The sequence below is a fragment of the Arvicanthis niloticus genome, chromosome 10 (assembly GCF_011762505.2).
Source record: "Arvicanthis niloticus isolate mArvNil1 chromosome 10, mArvNil1.pat.X, whole genome shotgun sequence".
Taxonomy (NCBI): Eukaryota; Metazoa; Chordata; class Mammalia; order Rodentia; family Muridae; genus Arvicanthis; species Arvicanthis niloticus.
This window is the reverse complement of record NC_047667.1, coordinates 43,139,901-43,161,310: the sequence shown is the minus strand read 5'-3', so window position 1 is coordinate 43,161,310 and position 21,410 is coordinate 43,139,901. Positions and strand designations below refer to the sequence as shown.

The 21,410-nt window shown below is 45.3% G+C and overlaps 1 protein-coding gene across 10 annotated transcripts in view; it reads left to right on the top strand.

Moving 5' to 3' along the window:
- Positions 1–21,410, top strand: part of LOC117715949 (protein FAM163A) — an 82,662-nt gene that overhangs the window by 49,132 nt on the left and 12,120 nt on the right. For 2 of the 10 annotated variants that reach the window (XM_076941386.1, XM_076941384.1), the window contains exon 1: positions 14,921–15,128. The exons of the other annotated variants lie outside the window; for them this stretch is intronic. The gene's annotated coding sequence lies outside the window, so the exon portion shown is untranslated. Of the gene's footprint in view, positions 1–14,920; positions 15,129–21,410 lie in introns of those variants that run through there. 10 annotated transcript variants of the gene reach the window in all.

The window sequence follows — 21,410 nt, the reverse complement described above, 5'->3', positions numbered from 1 at the left end:
ACACATACATACATACCATGGCTACCTGCATAGGCACTCAACACACACACACACACACACACACACACACACACCACTAAGATTAAATAAATACATAGAACTGCCAGGGATGTAGCTCATCGGTGGAGTGTCTGCCTAACAGGAGAGCCCTAGGGCACAATCCCCAGTACAGAGAGATAGAGATAGGGAGAGAGAGACAGAGAGAGACAGAGAGAGAGAGGGAGAGAGAATTTGAATAATTGATTTTGATTCAAAATAGATTCAAACATTTATAATTGTCTTTCTTGTACCTCTCAACACCCTGTTGAAATAGTAGAGAGATTTTTTTTTTATTATTTGTCTAGGGAATAACACAGGTCACAGAAAGATTTTAAAGCATACCCAAGGTGGTCACATAGTATTAAGTAACAAACCCGGACTCTGGTCCTACATCTGAATGGATGGTTGGCCACTATGGAGACAGCCACATGCTTTACACTTTTTAATTCTTTTTTTTTTTTTTTTTTTTTTTTTTTTTTGTATTTTGCAGTTTCCCCACACCTGCACATGTCAAAAGCATAACAAGTGGAGAACTTCCTGGAGGGTTAAGCTGGTAGCTGTAAACACTTCCCTAATCGCACTGACTTTGCTCAGATACTGTCTATCTTCACCTAGAGGACATATTTGAAATAGAATCTCATAAGAAAAAAAAAAGTCCTGACTCCTCTAAAGCTACCAAAAGTCCTGTCCTTCTGTGTGGGAGGTGAAAGTTGCTCCTGGTTGACAGCAACCAATGGCAGGATTCGTAGAGACTGTGCACCGTTGGTTACATTTGAAAGCAAGCGTGAAACCTTGAGCCTTCTTACACCCCACTGTCTCCTCCGAGAATGAGGTAACCATAGCTAAAGTTTCCTGTGTTCTCACCTTGAGGTTTTTTTCATCTTCTCTGTCAGAGCAGCTGGTGGAGGAGGCGAGAATGTGGAATCCCAAACTGCACACACTCAACACTCCAGCTCTGTCACAGATTGGTAGCACGTCTTTGGTTGAGCTAATCTTGAACCTGAAAACGGAGGAAATTCTGCATGGTAGAATTTGTTATAAAGATGATCACAATCCATCCAGGCATGGTGACTCTTGCCTGCTAACTCATCACTCTGGTGCCTGAGTCAGGAGGATTGAGTTTGAAGTCAGACTGATCTATTTAGTACCAGGTCACCCAAGGTGACAAGCATGACCCTGTCATTAGGGTTGAGGGGAGGGGAGAGAAAAGAAAACTAAGAGCTAAATTCTAGTTAACATGCCAAGTGCCTGCTGAGTTCCCTTCCCTCACCCCAGCCTGTGTCACCTTGTGTCACCTTGTGCAACTCCCTTTCCACTCTGCCTCACATGGGCCTGGATACTACAGAAACCCACGGCCAATCAAAATGCAGAGTTGTGGAGCTCAATCCCAGTGGATATATCTACAAAACTTCCACACCTAAAGCGCAGGGAAGGTTCAGAAAGGCAGGGCATGGGGTGTTGTTTATAAGAGCCACATGATGGGGGAGTTGCTATGAGATTCTGTTTCCACATGATCTTAGAAGCTATACCCATAAAATCTCACCAACATGACTTCCCAAATGTGGGCTGAACACAGATAGCACCAATGGACATGCCAAGATGGATGGGGGAAAGCCCATGGAACTTAACCCTACACAGAGCTGGCTACAGGCATCTGAGGAAAGCTGGGAACGGAAGTGGCCTAGTCCAAGAAGAGCACACCAGTTGGCTGTCCAGTGCCAAATGGCCAGCCCTGAAAACATACACATAAGTAACATTATACAGGCTGAGCAGATTATATCCAGGAAAAACACACACACACACATAGACACACACACACACAATAACAGTAGGGAAAAGGTTATGGATTGAAGATGAGCAGGGAGGGGTATGTAAAGGGAAATGACAAATGTAATTATAGTATAGCTTCAGAAAGAAAAAGAAAACAGCCTTATTAGCTTCTGAAGAAAACACAAAATCAGAAGGAAAAATAGAGGAACATTGACTAGATTGTTTTTACAAAGCTTCCAAAGGAATGTCCTGACAAGCTAGCCCACGGCTAGATGACACACCACCAAGAGCAAACGCTGGAAGCGGCAGGCAGACTCCCGTCTTCCTTTCCTTCCAGGTCCGTTCTTGTGACTATTTTAGCGCACTGACTTAAGAAGTAGCTTTCATTCTCCCGTCTTATCCCTTCAACTCTGTCAAGCACACTGAACTCTTGTTGCCTGGCTACCAGGCAGGTGGTCCCAAATGTCAAAGAAAAGCTGCCCAGCCTTAGAAATTGCCCATGCACGTCACTGTGGGAGGACACATAAATATAGACCATAAAGAGATTACTCATTTCAAGCCTAGCTTCTCCGCCATCTCCTTGCTGTGACTCACAGATCAATTAAAGGTGCCGTAATCCAGTGTGTTGGGAAAGCTGCACAGAAAGAATGGTTCAAGCCCCCTCCCCCAATCCCAGCCCACTCCCCATCCCCCTACCCTGCACCCTGCTGGTATAAGTTACCAACTGCTTGTTTCCAGAAAACCAATTAGGAAACCATAAATTGCAATCAGCTAGAAAGGTCACTGCGCAGGCTATAAATACAGGCATTTCTAAACCAGAGTGGAAGTCTGTGCTGCAGGCTCTCCTCCGCCCACATCCTCCAGCTGAGGCTTCCTTTGATAAACTGAAAGCACATCCAGGCCAGGATCAAAGAGGCACTCCCTAGCTTTTCATTTTACAGTGGACCCTCTCCAATGACCCTGGCAATTCTTAGCTTTCTCGATACCTTGTTTGTCTTGAGCTGCCCAGCCCCGACTCCAACAAACATTTTCTTCACAGTGCAAAACTTAGAAAAATGCTGACAATTACCACAAGGAAATAATAATGTATAGTCCCACCCTTCAAAAACAAAAGTGTGTGGGGTTGGTGGAGTTGTGCACACTTGTAATCCCACACTCAGGAGGCTGAGGCAGAAGGATCACCAGTCTGAGGCCAGCTGGGCTACTTGGCAAGACTCTTTCTAATGAATAAAATAAAAAGGAGGGAAAAATTAACACTTTAGGGTATACTCCGGCTACGTGAGTACATACTTGCTTTTCTTTGGGAAAGTGCTTCAAGTGATTATTGCTGTTCTGTAACCTGCTTGCTCGGCAGCAGTGGTGCCCACATCCGTGCTTTTTGTAGTATCCCACATGGACGGTGATATAGTTACCTTCTCCTGTTGTTAGACATTAGATAACTTCCAATTTTGCCCTCACATAGAAGGCTGCAGGAAATATTACTGGACTTGAAGTTTTCCCGTAGTCATGATCATTTATGATAAATGCTTGAAATGAAATTGCCAAGCTCTTGATCTCTAAAACCGGTTCATGTTGCCAAATTGCCTTTCAGAGAGGTTGGCTCTGTTTACCCTTATGCAGCAGTGCGCTTATGTCCATTTCCCCATGCCCTTGCCAAAAATTATTAATATATATTTCTAAATCTCAGCCAATTTATTATATTAATCAAAAAAGTCAGGGCTGGGAAGGTGGCTCAAGTCAGTAGCCTGTTTGCCATGCAAGCAAAGAACCTGAGCTAAGCTCCTCAGAAACCACATAAAAAGGTGAGGTAGTGTGTACCTATAACCACGGCACATCTGAGGAGGTGGAGAGAGGTGGACCCCTGAGGCTTACTGTCCAGCTAGCCTTGCCAAATAGGTAAGTTCCAAATTCAGTAAGAGACCTGACTCAAAAACTAATGTAGAGGGTTGGTAAGATGGCTCAGTGGCTGAGGGTTCTTTCTGGCAGGACAGAAGACCTGAGTCTGATCTCTGGAACCCGCTCAGAATAAACTGCTGCTCACGAGTCGTCCACTGACCTTCACAGGCACGCTGTGACACCTGTGCACCCACATGTATATATGCAATGGATTTTTTTTTAAGTGGGAGCAATAGAAGACACCCAATGTCAACTCTCACACATATGTACACACACAGACATGTATACAACACACACACACATCATTTTGTTCAGGTGTTCCCACACCTCCTAAAACTCGCACAAAAGGTTCCTAGGGCCACTCATGAATTTGGCCTGAGGTGTGTTCCCTGCCAAGCATCCCCATGTCCTAGAGTATGACAGTGTCCCATATCTGCTAGGGTAGATCGAGAGCCAGGCATGGATCTGCAAGTTTCTAGACACATCAAAGGAAGGCTACTTCAAGGACAGCCATTCACTTGGGCTGCTGGCCTGAAAGTCTTCCCAAATCTGAACTGGAGCCTAACCCAGCTCTTAGGCAGCTGGGAGCAGAACCTAGCTAGCACTTATGATTTCAAACAAAACCCTGTGCTCAATAGCAAAGAGGGATTCCTGAGCTCAGGCTTTCAGAATTTCAGCTACAACTGTGTCAACTGCCTATGCCCTTTGAGATAATTGCGTCATTTGATCCTTAAGACAACTCATAAACATATAAAAAGAATTAGCCCCATTTAAAAGAGAGAAACTATCCCAAGGTTACACTTGGAACTCAGAATTAAATCCATCCTTCAAGCCCCAATTCTTGAGCATTTCCAATAGGGCCTGGTGCCTCTGTGAGCCCTGGCATTTCTTACCCCAAATCTCTCCCACACACACTCACAAATATGTGTGTCAGGACCCAGGAGCCAAGGTCCACTGGCAAGGGTCTGGTATTGGAAGTTGCTGGCTGGGACAGCAAGGTGCTGAAGTACTTATCCACACTGTGGCAATATCAGGCCTGCTGCCAGGAGGAGAGTACAAGACCTTCCAGTCACGGTCACTGTGAGAGGATGAATCTGATAATGCCCATTAGGTGAACTTCGACATCCTTTGACATACAAATCTGAATTATTGATGTCTGAAATGAGATTATTTTAAAAGCATTAAGTGGCTGTGGAAGGAGTGGCAGCAAACCCAACTAGAGTCTCCCAGCCCCTAAACAATCTCTTTAGCTCAAGACTCTTAATTTACAGCAAATAGAGTAAGCTATTTAGCTGGGCTATTAGGCCTTTGAGCTTCGAGAGTTCATCCTGAACATGTCTATTCTGAGACTTGCTTGATCTAAAATTGACATAAATAACAGGTCAAGGTACCAGAATGCATTTGTTCTCTCGGCTGGTATTTTCAGAGCTCTTACCATGTGCTGATCACCAAAGACATAGAAATGAAAGAGACATGGACCCTGCCCCCAGACATCTCCCCAGTTGTTGGGTGCAACTAAATGAGTCTGCAATGACATAAATGAGACATAACCGTGGGAGCCATGCCAACAGAGGACAGCCGGGCAGCAGATATTCAGGCGGGATGAGAACAGGAAATACTCAGGAGCTGTGCATAAATTGTCATAGCCATGGGCATGAGAATGAGGCCTAGCCCAGGTATGTCCAAGCTACAGCAACAGGGCACCCTAGGAGAGAGATCAATGAGGTCTAACATATTTGTAGAGAAAGGTCTACATATTGTCATATCATAGTAACAAAAGATTGGATCTGGAGGGGGACATATTTTGAAAAAGAAGTTTTCCAGAAAGGGAGGGGGGATCAGAGAGAAGAATAGGGGATAAATATATTCAAAATATGTTATATACCTACATAAAACTGTCAGCAAAGAAAGAAAGAAAGAAAGGAAATAAAGAGAATTGGGCAACCTTCTATTCCACAGTTGCGCTAGAATGCCAGGCTTTGTCCTGACAAAGAGGGGGAACATGAGAGAGGTTTGATCCCTTGATTTAGGGAACTTAATTGGATGGCAGAGTGGAGGAGGGAGGGACTGGTTAAGGTACTGGGGCTCAGGGGGGAGCTCACCACAGGGCCCAGATGGGAGACAGTGGGAAGCAGTAAGAGTTGTCTTGACAGAGACCAGCAGTTCTCAGGTAGGTACCACCATGGTGTGTGTGTGTGTGTGTGTGTGTGTGTGTGTGTGTGTGTGTGTGTGTGTGTTGTGTGTGTGTGTGTGTGTGTGTGTGTGTGTGTGTGTGTGTGTTTAACCATTCAGCCTGTGGAGATGGGTCTGGATGGAGTGTGAAGACCTGGATGGTTACAGAGTCTCTGACATGGCTCCAATGTCCTCCAGACCAGAGATTGCAAAGACAAGTTAATGAATGAGCTTGGTTCTCTAGAAACTCCTCTGCAGATGACAGTGTGTTTCTCCCCAGAAGTAAATTTGCCAACCATCGTGGGACCACTTTTCCCACGGTGTGCTTGCTCATTGGTGGCAGTTTTGGCCTTCAGCCTCCAATGTCTCCACATCTTGACCCACCAGGCCTTGATCAGTCAAGAAAGAGCAAAAACCAAAAGCCCTCCATCCAAAAGGAACTATTTTGAAAGTACTTAATTCTCCATCGGTCTCATCATTCCCCAGCTTGATCATTTGGTGAATCTAAATCATATTAATTTTTGTTGAAACAATGGTTACTTTCAGGCCATATTTGCCAACTATCTAGAATCCACTTACTCCTTCCCAAGAGAGCATCCGTAGCCTGACCCTCACAGGAAAGACCTCTTCTTCCACTGACTGTCTTAGGGTTTTATTGCTATGAAGAGACACCATGCCCAAGATAACTCTTATAAAAGAAAACATTTAATTAGGGTTGATTCACAGTTTCAGAGGTTCAGTCTATTATCATCTTGATGGGAAATATGACATCATGCAGGCAGACTTGGTGCTAGAGGAGCCAAGAGTCCAAAGGAAACCAGAAGGGGACTAACTCTTCTGCATTGGACAGAGATTGAGCGTTAGGAGCCCTCAAAGCCTGGCTACACAGTGACACACTTCCTCCAACAAGGACATACCAATTCTAACAAGAACACACTTCCTAATAGTGTTACTCTCTGTGGGCCAAGCATATTCAAACCACCACAACTACCATCTACTTGTATGTACCGAAGCCTGAAATAATCATTGTGGATCTTGACATCCAGATAAGTTCAACACATCATAGCAGATGGGGGCATAGAGACTTGGGTGTGGAGCCTAGCCCTGTCTCTTAGAAGTTGTGGATGATGTCTTGGTCCTTTTCCTGCTGCTGTGATGAAATATGTTGACAAAAGCAATTCAAGGGACAAAGGGCTTATTTCAGTTCACAGTTCGAAGGTTCCCCATCATGGCAAGAAGGTCAAGGCAGCAGAAGCTTGAGGCAGACAGTCATGGCACATCTTCCCTCAAGAGTCAGAAAGCAGAGCTGGAGAGACGGCTCGGTGGTTAAGAAGACTGCTGCTCTTCCAGAGGTCTGAGTTCAACTCCCAGAAATCACACAGTGGCTCATGACCATCTATAAAGGGATCCGATGCCCTCTTCTGGCATTCAAGTGTACATGCAGCAGAACACTCACACATATGATTCTAATTTTATTTTATTTTATTTTTATTTATTTGTTTGTTTGTTTGTTTTTGTTTTTCGAGACAGGGTTTCTCTGTGTAGTCCTGGCTGTCCTGGAACTCACTCTGTAGACCAGACTGGCCTCGAACTCAGAAATCCACCTGCCTCTGCCTCCCAAGTGCTGGGATTAAAGGCGTGCGCCACCACCACCTGGCATGATTCTAATTTTAAAAAGAATCAGAGAGCAATAAATGTTAACTCTCAGCTTGGTTTTTCATATTTCATACAATCCAGGATCCCTGCCTGGGGAAGGAAGGGTCCTGCCCACCTAAGCAAGATCCTCCCGCACAGATATTCTCAAGAGACCAACCTTGATCTAGACAATCTCTCACAGGTACACCAAAGACTTGTCTCCTATGTGACTCTAGAGTCCGACGAGTTAATACTACTAACCGTAACAAGCTGGCTATCGAGATTTCTCAACCTCCATTTCTCTCGTCTACATTGGCAGACACGACTCATTGCCGGGATCCTGAAGGGTTGAGGTGATGATGTTTGTTATCTGATTTAGCAAGGTGTAGAAACACATAAGTGGAGGGCTAGAGGCTGGAGAGGATGTCATCAAAAGGGAAGCCCAGCAAGTGTGCAACCAAGTCACTCCAGCTCTGACTGCTTAAAGTAGAAGGCCTAGCTCTCATGCCTGCCTCACCTACCAGGCAGGGTGTCCAGCCAGCAGAGAAAACTGCAGTCTATGTCTGTGATGCTGTGTCTAGGACCTAGCTCTTAATGCCCTGGGACAGTTTTTTCAGCACAAACAGCCTCCATCCTCCAGGCCCACACTGACACAGAGAGCCCAGCCTTCTGGTGGGCCTCTCTGCCACAAGAACTCTCCTACAAGCCTCTCTGCTTCTTGGTTGTTATCAGGTTGACACAGGCTTGCTTGAGTTATCTAGAGTTTCCTCAACTGAGAAGATGCCTCCATCAGATTGCCTGTAGGCAAGTCTATAGGACATTTTCTCAATAGTTGAGTGATGTGGGAGGGCCTCCCCGCTCACTGTGGGTGGGGCTACCTCTGAGGGGGTGGGTCCTGGTGGTATCAGAAGGCAGAATGAGGGCTGGAGAGATGGCTCAGTGGTTAAGAGTACTTGCTGCTTGAGAGGAGCTGAGTTGCGTTTCAGGCACCTACATCCAGGCGGCTCACAAAGGCCTTTAACTCCAGCTGTGAGCAATCTGACACCCTCTGCCCTCCAAGGTCACCTACTGGAGTATAGTGTACATGAACTCACCCAGGCACACATACATACACATAAATAAAAAGTAAATTATTTTTTTAAGCAGGCAGAACCACCCATGGAAAGTGTTGTGGTCTGGGAACTGCCGCACAAACCACTCAGACACCGATCTTCGTTAAAAAGGGCTGATTTATTGAACGCACAGCCCAAGACTGATCGATTGGGGCTGTAGCTTAGATCTGGAAGCTAAAAGTTAGTTATGACCATGAATATTTTTCAGGGCCAGTATATGAAGGGAAAAAAAACCCAATGAGCTCACCCCTAGCTAGGCTGTAACCCTTTTGTTTCATGCCCACCAGCAATCCAATATGGCTGACACAAAACAGCTTGCCTGTAGACACAGAAAAATAGTTTGACTCAGAGCAAGGTCAAATTGACCATATATTCTGAGACAGCAGCAGCAGCAACAGCCCCAGCAGCAGCAGCAGCTAGCTTTGTCATTGAGACGAGGTCTCATGTAGCCCAGGCTGACCTTGAACTCACCATGTAGGGAATGATCACCTTGAAGTCCCAGCCCTCCTATCCCTACCTTTCAAGTGTTGGTATCACAGGCACATGTGAAGCTCACTCTCTCTGTCTCTCTCTCTCTCTCTCTATTCTGTCTCTCTCCCTTTTCCTTCCTTCCTTCTTTCTTTCTTTCTTCCTTCCTTCCTTCCTTCCTTCCTTTCTTTCTTTAGCAACTGTTATGAGTCTCCTGCTGAAAATGTGAACTTTTTTGTGGACTTCCTCACAAAGCCTCTCCATGACCTGTGACATGGTTATTCTTATCCCCATTTTAGAGATCTTAGAGGAAAAAACTGAGGCCCAACTGAGTGACTTACCCAGATTGCACAGCCAGTAAGCTATGGAGTCAATACTTCAGTCCAAGTCGGACTGATGATCTCCAGAATTGACACTGTCAACCTGTACTTCGTAAATCCCTCCAACCCACACCAGAAACAAGCTGGATAAAAGAAGACTTGGTTGAATGAACCAGGCTCACTCAGAAAGACTCTGTGGCTGCTATCTCCTCTGATAGACCAATTTTCCCCTTTCCAGACCTGAGTAGATGGCAGCCATGCAGGTTGAGATTTCTCTAGAAAAAGTTCACTGCAGGCAGCTCCTGTTCAGGCTCAGCAGGCCCACAAATGGTGTCCTGAAGAATGTCAGAGCACAAGGGAAGAGGAGAGATAGGCAGGAAAGAGTTGCAGTATCAAGAAGGAAAATTCCTCTAAATCCCAGGGCATATTCTCACACACCCCCACACCCTCCCCTGAGATAGAGTTCCTCTGTATAGCCTTGGCTGCTCACTCTGTAGACCAGGCTAGCCTTGAACTCATAGAGATCCTGCTGCCTCTTCCTCCCAAGTGCTGGGACTAAAGGCATGTGCCACCACCTCCCAGTCTCCTAGCATCCCAGGGCATACTTTTTTCTTTTTGGTCTTTCAAGACAGGGTTTATCTTTGTAGCTGTGCTGGAACTCACTCTGTAGACCAGGCTGGCCTTTTGCCTCTGCTTCCCAAGTACTGGGATTAAAAGTGTGCACCACCACATCTGACCCCAGGGCATCCTTAAGAAGGAGTTAGATGTGTGAGCCTCCAGCCAGTGAGAAATGAACACAAAGGACAGGGTCTGAATTGGAAGCCCGGTCCATCATCCGGTCTCCCTAGTAGTGTCCTTAAGACCTAGCACTCAAAGTCCCAGCAAAGCCCCTTTAAACTCAGCTAATACGCAACCAGGCTAGACATTGAGTCCCAGACAGAGGAGTTGAATCTTAAGTCAGATAACACATTATCTTCACAAAACAGAGACAGGCAAAAGAAAGGAGAAACCCGAGGGACCTAACATCCTGGGACATTGTGAGAAGTGGCATTGTCCCTAGTCTCCAGCAAAAGAGGCCCTCTGTGGCTCCCATCAGGGAGGACACATCTGTGCGGTCCAGAAGCTTCCTGTACAACTCCCTTGCCCTGGCCTTGTGGCTATAGAGTGTTTCCAGGAACCGTGCATGCCAATGGCAGCCTGTCTCCTATAGCGTGCATATTCCTGAGGTTACAGGAGCTCCGAGTGCCTGGAACCCAGGTTGGAGTGTCCACACTTTCTGCACACGAGGGCTCTTGTGGCTACATGACTCAGTCCTGGGCAGAAAAAGAAGAAAACATTGCAAGTTGACAGCTGAGCCATCTGTCCTATGCTGCACATTTCAGCATGGAGCTCTGGGGAGGGGTCTTAGGATGCTGAAATTGAACTTGTTCTTTTAAGTGTTATATTTACCAAGACAGTAATTTCTAGCCTGAGGTGTATGTGTGGTGGGGATGTGAGAATTCAAGTCCCGGGACCGGAACGGTGTAGGCAAGCACTGCCCACTGAACTGCATCCCCGGACTCTTTCAAGACTGTGTCCCTATGTTGTTTGGGCTGGCCTTGAATTCACTATGCAGCCCAGGATATCCCGAAACTGGAGACCCTCCTACCTCAGCAACATGTATTAGGAGCAAGACTTTAAGTGGGAGAGAGTCATGTACTGCCACTCACGTGGCAAAAATCAAGTTCTTACCAAATGCTTGACAATCGTCAGATGGTCTCACAGTCATTAGGTCTTTGTGTCCAGCTTCCTCACTGCTGAACAGTGTTACTTTATTTGGATTCAAAGTCTTGTCTTCCTAGTCGGGAAACAACATTTTGATAGTGGAAAGTGTGACGACGATTTATTCTGCAGAGTTAGGAAGTGTAAAGGCTAATGACCTTTGTCCTTGCAGTGGTTTGAATAAGAAGGGTCCCCACAGAACCAGATATTTGAGTCATCAGGGAGTGGCACTATTTGAGAAAGATAAGAAGAATTAGGAGGTGTGGCCTTTTGGAGGAAGTGTGTCATTGGGGGTGGGCTTTGAAGTTTCAAAAGCTCACACTTGGATTTAACTCTCAGCTACTGCTCCAGAGCCATGCATACTATGTTCCCTGTCGTGATAATCATGAACTGGCCCTCTGAAACTGTAAGCAAACCCCGATTCAATTCTTTCTTTTATAAGACTTGCCGTGATCCAGGGAATCTCTTCACAGCAAATGCTGACTGGGTCACTCACCAGATATGTGACCTTGGGTTAGTTTCCTACTCTTTCTAAACGTCAGCGTCCCTTTTTGTAACGTAAAAGTGAGGTTGTCATTAGTGATGAGTCACTACAATAGTTTTAATTTATTTGAGATTGTAATTTTATTATCTGTGTACATGTGTGTTTTGCCTACATGGATGTCTGTGCACCATGTGCAAGTCTGGTATCTGTAGAGGCCAGAAGAGAGTACCAAATCCCCTGGAACTAGAGTTACAGATAGTTGTGAGCCTAGTGGTGGGCTCCTGGGTCCTCTGCAGGAGCAGCCAGTATTCGTAACCACTGAGCTTCCTGTGGTGGTTGGAATATGCTTAGCCCAAGGAGTGGCACTATTAGGAGGTGTGGTCTTGTTGGAGTAGGTGTGGCCTTGGAGTAGTTGTGTCACTATGGGGGTGGGCTTGGAGATCCTTCTCTTAGCTGCCTGAAAGCTAGTCTTCTCTCTGCCTGTGGACGAAGATGTTGAACGCTCAGCTCCTCCAGCCTCACATCTACAGGAACGCTGCCATATTCCTGCCTTGTTGATAATGGACTGAACCTCTGAACATGTAAGCCAGCCCCAGCAGAACCGTGTGACTTAAGACAAGTCACCTGTTCTCTGTATTGTTAATAAAATGAAGCTGCTGATCATTCTCACCACCCACAGACATCACATTACAACCAACTCAGAGCTGGTGCCTTACATTTTTAATCCCAGTATTGTAGAAACTGAGGCAGGAGAGTTATGCTAAGTAAGAGGCCAGCCTGTCTTCATAGTGAGTCCCTGTTTTAAAATACAAAACAAGCAAAATACCCGCTACCTAAAACTTATCCATGCATTCATCCTATAATGCATGCACACAACATCTTTTCTGGATCACGTATGGAATATGAAATGGACCCCTACTCTTGTTCTTTGGAAACGTACACTCTACTGTGTGAATGAAAGGTAATTTATTAAAAATACATTGTGAAGGAGGGACAACTGGCTCCTGGAGAAACACAGAAGAAATGACACTTCAAAGATGAAGATGGTTGGAAAAGGAATCCCTGTGAAATATCATGAGGAAGGAAAGAAAAAGAAAGGCAGGGAGTCACATGGTTTATGGAATATAAATGCGGGACAAAATGAACCCCTCTTCCAAATAACAGCTTTTAGGTATTTGTGTCGGTTTGATGAGAATGGCCCCATAGGCTCACACATTTGAATGCTTAGTGACTGAAGTAGAACTGTTTAAGACGGATTAGAAGGACTAGGAGAGGTGGCCTTGTTGAAGGATGTCACTTAAAGTGGGCTTTGAGGTTTCAAAACCTAGTCTCTCTGTCTCCGTCTCTGTCTGTCTCTGTCTCTGTCTCTCTCTGTCTGTCTCTGTCTCTGTCTCTCTGTCTCTGTCTCTGTCTCTCTCTCTCTCTCTCTCTCTCTCTCTCTCTCTCTCTCCTTCCTGTGGATCAGGATATAGAGCTTCCAGCTACTTCTCCAGTACCATACCTGCCAGCCACACCACCCCCCACCATGATTATAGACTAAACCTAAGCAAACCTCAAAATTAAATGCTTTTTTTTTCTCTAGGTGGCCTTGGCCATGGTGTCTCTTACAGCAATAGAATAGTGACAAAGACAATATTTAACAAGGTTTAGTCCCCATCCTTTTTTTTTTTTTAATATTCTCAACAATTTAATTATTTTTTTCTGCAAATGTTCTCATTCATTAATTCTTTTTTTATTGGATATTTTATTTACATTTCAGATGCCATCCCCTTTCCCCATTTCCCCTCCCTAGAAAACCCCTATCCCATGCCCCCTTTTCCTTTTTGCTTTTATACAATTTTTAAAATGTTAATCAAAGGCTTTATAAGTTTTGTAATGCTCAATCAGAAGTGTAACCCAATACCCAACCTAGATATATAAACTATCTTTGACTGGTGGAGACACGTGAACATCTGCCTTCTGCCCCCCCCCCCCCCATCACCTAGCTTTTCCTCTCCTTCATCTCCTCCTCTCCTTACTCCATCTCTTCCTCTCGGTACTCCTTCCCCCTTAGCTCCTCCTACATATCACTCTTCCTGTTAAGATAAAACTTTTCTCTCAAAATACAGTTAGAGCATAATTATTCCTATTTGTACCAGTGAGGTACAAGATAGACCTAATACCCAGTCCATCATTTTGTTGACTAACCAGAACCTTTGTCTACTATCCTAACTAAAACACTTAGTTTTGAACCTGGCTTTTTTCTTGGCTTTAGAAGTCCCCATCCTTTCTACAACAGCTTCTCTTAGGCAAGGCTCTCCCTACTCTGTCTATTTACTCTTCACTAGATTGGCTGAGTGCCAATAGGTCCGCCCTGGGATTGTCCATTCTCTGTAAGCTGCCATCATCAGTTATTAGCCATAATATAGTCAACACATTGTTTTTAGAGAAGGTAGTTGTTGTGGCACGGGCTAGTAGGATGCTAGTAGGACATACTGAAGAAGTAGAGAAAGGAGGGTCACGAGTTTGAGGGCAGCCTAGAGTAGTAAGATGGGTTACCAGACTGATGACCTGGATGTTATCCCTGGGCCTCACATAGTGGAAAGAGAGATCCAACTCCCACATATTGTCCTTTGATTCCACACTTGGGCTGTGGCATAAGTACAAAAGCATGCATACGCAGGTGCACGTGCTCAGGAACATGAACACACACACACAGTGCATGCAATAAACTTCCAAAAGTCTAGGAGTCGTTTAAAAGGCAGAAGGTTTATGATCCATCTGTATAATGATGTATGAGTTCGTCTCATGGATGCTGAGTATGAGACAAGAGCATGAGGCCTAGAAACAAGATACAGAATGTGAGTGTTCACACAGTCTGTGGCCTGCTGGCTTAATGCTAATTAGGGCACTGTGAAACCCCAGGTCTTGACAATGTCTTGTCAAGTTGCAAGGCATCTTGGTGAGACAGGTCTGAGACTAGCTCAAAACTCACAGCTCGAAATGGTTCAAAGGTCTTGAAATTGGCTCTGATGGGACTGGGTGCTTTCCTGTGCTTGTAAATTAAAAAAGAAATCAAACTGAGCTGAGAGTAAGTTCCTTAGAAAGAAACATGAACCCAGCCACAGGCATGGAGATACTGGTACTGTGTTAATGATGCCCTGGGCATCCAGTCAGACTATGAAACACTGCCACACACTAGGTAGCTATTGTCAGTCCCAATTGCCTAACTTAACAGAAGTATTCCTCCTCATAGGTAACTATCGGGCATAATTTATGTGATTGAATATAGGGCATCATTGACAGACCATCCATGAGTTGAAAAAGGCCAGGATCTTGAAAGACAGCGAAAAGGGACCCCAGCAAGAGTTTCTTGAAGCTTCATCCACATTCAACATCACCTGGCAGGACCTGGCAAGAACCCAGGCTACCCTCGTCTTTACTCTCTTGAGACCCTTCTGCTCAGAACTCAGTCCAGAGTTGTGTCTTTCTGTGAGTATATGGGGTTAAAGTGGAAATGTCACCTGGTTTCCAACATCAAGGCAGGTTCAGGCAGTAGTTCTTACGCTCTGTTCTCCAAAGAAGCCTTTGAAATAAGGCTGGGCTGGTTTGTGCCAGATATACCAGCCTCAAATTCCTGCCTTTACTAAGCTGGTCTTTGCCGTCAGTATGGCCCGTGTACCACAGATAAGGGGCTCAGATTCGAGCTTGCCTCTGTCATTTCATCATCACCACAAGTAAAGACAGTGTCACTCACCGGTGAAGAGACAGCTCCATCCAAACTTGTAATGTAAGAGAATGGCCAATGCCCAAGAGCCTTGAGCACTGCCTAACTGCTGGGGTGTTTAAAGGGCCACAGCCAAGTATACTCAAGTTGTTTTCTTAGACCCCTCAAACTTGCAGCAACCAAACAGCAGGGTACCTGCTGGCTTGCCTGTTCCCTTCATCTGCACAGTTCAGAAGATGAGCTGAACTAGTTGACCAGAAGAGGGGAAAGGTCAGCCTGCTTCTGGCTAAGGGTTTGTCTGTCTTCTGTCCTTTCAAAATGCCAGCTCTGTCTTTTATTGATCTTGGTATGTGTTTGTCTCTGTTTCATCTATATCTGCGTTGGTATTTGTTACTGCTTTACTTCTATTGATCATCAGTTTAATTTGTTCTTACTTTTCTAGTCCCTTGAGACATAGAAATACTTTATCTGATATCTTTCTTTTTTAAAGTTTACTCAGTTTATGTGTATGAGTGTCTTGTCAACATACATGCCTATGCATTGTGTGTGTGTGTGTGTGTGTGTGTGTGTGTGTGTGTGTGTTGCATGCACACAGTACCCAGGAGGCTAGAAAATGGTGTGGAATCCTCTAGAATAGAAGCATGGGTGGCTGTGAGTCACCATATGTGTGTCCAGGTCCAGAACTCATGTCCTCTGAAAGTGTAGTAAATGCTTTTAACCACTGAGCCATCTCTCCATCGTCCTGTCTTTTTAAAGAATGTATTTTTGTGGATGAATGTTTTGCCTACATGTGTATATGTGCACCTATGTGTGCCTGTGGATGGCTGTGAGTCACTATGTGGGTCCTGGGAATTGAACCTCAGTTGTCTACAAGAACAGCACGTTCTTTAACCACTGAGCCATTTCTCTAGCCCCTAATATCTTCCTACCTTTTTGATGGGACCATTGATTGCTATGAGTGTCCCTCTTCAACGTGCTTGTGTTATATTTAATATAGTTCAATATAATGTTGCCATCTTCACTTGTCTCAGAAATCTTAATTTTTGTTCCTGGATTTCTTCCTTGATCCATTTTTTTTTTCCCAAATAAACTCTTTTCCATGTTTTGGTATCAGTGCCGATGGTTTCTAGTTTTATTGTATGGTGGCATGAAAAGGTATTTAATAGAACTGTAACTTTTAAAACTTGCTGAAACGTGTTTTGTGGCCTGTGATATCATTTATCATGGAGAATGTTCCATGAACTGATGTCAAAAATGTGTATTTGGCAGTGGTTGGATGGAATGTTCTATGGATATCTGTTAGATACATTTGATGTTATGCTCAAGTTACAGGGACCTCCAAAACCACCAAGAAGCCAATTCTGATGCAAACACATACTGTTCTTTATTACGAGTTTGCAAGCAAGGTCTCTCACCATCCTCATTGGAGCAGGTCAGAATGAGAGCCCTGAGTCTAGGGGTACAAGCTTGGGGAATTTCCATAGGGGTCAACAGGTTAATATTTTAAAAACTGCATTCCTGGTGTAATTTGCAGGAACCAAACACCGGGACGGAACCACCTGCTGAACAGGATGGCGAAGTTATCTATTCTCTGCAGGATGTCTTAGGTTATCTCCATGTACCTGGATCCTGCTATTGTAGCCTGGCTGTTGCTAAGGGGGTCGGTTCATAGGATGATTGCTCAGGTGGACTTTGTGATTGTCTTCCTGGAATTGGAGTTTGGCCCCTGGTCTTGCACAATATGGGGATTCTTCAAAAACAGAGTTGGTTGGGCTTTATGTTGACATGAAGTATGATTTGCCTCTGCTGTTCTTTGTTGATTTCCTGTCTCAGTGCTCTGCCCACTGCTAAAAAGTGAGATGCTCAAGTCCTGTGATGGTTAATGTAGATTGGACTAGTTAATACCAACTCATTAATAAAGCATAATTTTTGGATATGACTGTGAAGGTATTTCCAGAGATGAAGAAGGGAGGAAGAAAGACCCACACTAACTGCAGGTAGCACCATTGTTATTGGGGAAATTGAGATTCCCTCTCGTTGATTTTAAAAGTACTTGAGGACTGGAGAGATGAAGCAGAGGTTAAAAGCATTTGCTGTTCTTGAAGAGGACCCAGGTTCAATTCCCAGCACGCATATAATAGCTCAAAACCACCCACGAGAAGCGTGCTATTTGGTAAGGAAAGACGTGTGGTAACTTTAAAGTTGCAGACAAGGCAAGTATGAAACCAACTCTTACCATTAAACAGATTACAGCCAGGGCTGGGGAGATGGCTCCACAGGGAAAATAATTGCTTTGCAAATGTGAGAACCAGTTGCGAGGGTTTGGTCGCCCACCTCCAGCCCACGTGAGGCAGAGGCCAGGAACCCTGAGAGCAAACTGACTGGCCAGACCAACCGAAATGGAGAGCTCTGGATTTGTGAAAGACTGTGCCTCAATATGTGAGGTGCACAGCAATGGAAGAAGACTCCCAGAGTCCACCTCAGGCACATGCACACACGCACACATGCACACACACACACACACACACTCACACACACATACAAACACACACTCACAAACACATACACATATACTCACATACCCATACACACCCACACACACACTCTCACACACACATACATATACACATACCTGCACATAGTCATACCCACACACACCATGAAAGTTCATACACCAAACATGTACATATACAAAAAAGTAAATAAAATTCAATATTAAAAAAAGAGTGGCCAGGCGGTGGTGGCGCACGCCTTTAATCCCAGCACTTGGGAGGCAAAGGCAGGCGGATTTCTGAGTTTGAGGCCAGCCTGGTCTACAGAGTGAGTTCCAGGACAGCCAGGACTACACAGAGAAACCCTGTCTCGAAAAAACCAAAATAATAATAATAATAATAATAATAATAATAATAATAAAAAGAGTGGAAGGGGAATTATTTTCTCTGTGCCACTGTATATGTTAAAGCATAGAATGAATATATATATTTCATAGGAGCTCACACTTAAGAGATTGCCCTGAGATGAGGGAGATGGCTCAGAGAGTGATGTGCTTATCATGAGGGCATCAGGACCTTAGTTTGTATCTACAGCACCAGTGTAAATGCTGGGCAGCCATAATGGCCTACCTGAAATCCCAACACTTAGGGACTCTGGAGCAACACGGCTAGCTAGACCAGACAAACCAGCAAACTCTGGGTTCAAGTTAAAGACCCTCAAAAAATAAGGTGGAAAGCAACTGAGGAAGACTCCTGATGTCAACCTCTGGCCTCCACATGAATTGTCACATATGCAATCTTATATGTTCGCATGCACAAACTCACAGAAATAAAAACAAGACAGCTTTGCATTTCAGAAGTGACTTTGAACTTTTAAACAGTGTCAAACTGTTAAAAGCCTTTGAGAACTTTTAAAGTGGATGAAATGCATTTGCATTATGAGTTGAAAATGGGGCTTTAGGGGCCCAGGATTTAAAACTATGCCTTTGGGTGGCAAGGGGTGGAGTTCTAACGGTTAACCTTCACTGTCAACTTGAGTGTATTTAGAACCATCACAGATCCTGCCCCCTGCTCTTTTTCTTGTAGAGTTGAAGTTGCTCCTATCGTGGGTTGTGTCTGAATGTCTCAGTCACAAGGACCTGCATGGTCTTAGGGCACACCAAGGCCAAGGTGACATGATGGAGGCCCCCTTTTATGGCATGGCTTTGACTCTCCTTGATGATTTGCAGGCGGTTGCTTTTCAAACAGCACACATCTCTGAGAGCCTGTAGTTACTTACCTGGGGCAAAAGGGACTCTTCATCCGAGAGTCAGGGCTGGGCCATGGGCATGAGCACGGAAACAACAGGTTCTTGTGCTTCATCCTCCTCCCCCACCCTGCCAATGCTTCCCTCTCCCACCAGCCTGGCCTGAGGCTTGCTGTCCCAGACAGTTTACAAGGAAACAACAATCCCTTTCCTCCAGCTGCTAACCTGCTGTGTGGATTTCGCCAGTTAATAAGTGACTGGAGAAGGCTTAATTGCATCGGAAGAAATTAACATCAGCTGGTGCTTAGCCCCCACTCAGTTAACTTGTGTTCCTAACGGGGTGGAGCAGGGGCAGAGGCCATTAATCACATACTTTGGTGCAGCTGCAGCCTGCCTTCCACATCTTTAGTCACCCAGGAAGTGAGTGAGGTGACTCTTTGGGGTTACTGATGGTAGGGCGTCCCTTTGAGAGAGCAGAGATTTCTAGTCTAATGGAGAGTGGCCTTCCCCATCTATGTTTCACTTCCCAGGCTGATGTGCCTCTGGCTCTTCTGAATTCCCACCTCAGGACTTCTAGTGTACTTGGCCCCATGGACACAGAACCCAGAACCAGTCTTGACGTGGGTACCAGATGATGCCACCAACTCTGCAAGGTCACCCCTCCTACAGGCTTCCCACCCGCTGCCTCCAGACTGAAACCTCCCAAAGACCTGTATCACTTCCCCAAAGGGCCAAATGGCAAGATGTGAGCCCAGTACAATGCAGACTCCGCCCACTGTGGGTGTGGCTCTGGGAGGTTTGAGGTCTCTGCTTCTTAACCTGTGACTTGGTTGATCCTTACTACTAATCTGATTCAAGAAAGTGCACTCCAGGGCGACACCTCAGCTCCCAGTGAAATTTGTATAGCCCTTCTGGAAGGACAGACAGCAGGACCAGAGTCAGGATGCTCCATCCCCAGTGCCTCTCCAGGTTTATCTGTCTCTACCCTGCTGTGTGGTTAAGCAAGTTACTCATCCTCTCTGAACTTGGCTTCTTCTGGTTAAATAAGATGGGGGGGGGAGCTCTCTTAAGGGCCTTTGCATGTCCACGAATCATATTTCTACACTGAAAATCATGGGAACAGGTAAATACAGAAAGATGGAGGGCTGCTGTGGACAGAAGAGGGACCTCTCCAGCCACTTCTGCCAGAGGCAAAAGCCATCCCATTGGCCTAGAGGATGCTGACTTATGACTGGCACTCCACAGTCTGTAAAAACACAAGCAACAGTGTGATTTGTGGGGATTGTTGTGATGTTTGTTTTGTTGAGAGGGGAGCTGGAGAGACTTCTCCACTGACTGTCCTTTAAAAGGAGTCTCAAAAACGTGTTCTTGAGCATAACCCATGCATCACGCTTGTTGAATGTATCCGTTACTTTTATTTTTATTGTAGATGTGTGTGTGTGTGTGTGTTTCTGTGGCTTCGTGACTCTCGTTTTCATTATTCTCGTTGCCAGGATAGTCAGGATAGTGTGTACTCTTCTTGGCTAGAGAACTGAGAGGAGCTTAAATTCTGACCCTTGCCTTTGTGCATCTGAGTGATATTGTGAAGTTCTTTTAGTTCAGTCAAATACACAAGCTCCATCCCAGGGGCCCTTGGTAACTCTTTGCTTAGCCCTTGGGTATCTGGGAGCCACCCGTTGGAATTGTCATATTAACTATTGGGTAGAATACTGGGATTTTCCACAGCTCTTCTCCCTCAGGGGTGGGAAGGGGGCATTCACGGATCAGCAATAGCTTTGCCAGAGAGATTTCCTCTCTAGCTCTTCACCAGATTCCTGATCCATGCTATTTGTGTGGGGTGTGGGGCTAGATCCTGAAACAGACTCCTTATATTTCAACTGTAGATTCAGCTCCTGGCCAGAATGGGGGAAACCTTCCTGAATACTCTGTGGTCTTCTGACTTCTTATTAATATGCTTTGAAATCTCACTCAAAACTCAGTAGGAGCCCAGAAGGCTTCAGTTCCCACTTGGACCCTGACAAAGTCTGGCCAAATAGGCCTTACAACATAACCGCTTGCTGCATTAAAGCCAGCAAGGGAGGGAGTTAGCTCATGAAAGGGAGTCTGAGTTGAGCCTGTCCTTAGACGGGACCTACTCCCACTGTTGCAGCAGGTATTACCATTCACATCTGACGTACGACTCAGTGAATAGGAGCATCCTTGAGAAAAGCAAGGCTAAGCATGTACAGCATTGGGAGCAAGAACTACCCAGGTAGAAGAGGAGGGGGGTGGTGTGTGGACACGGTCCCTCTCTAGGTGACCAATAGCTT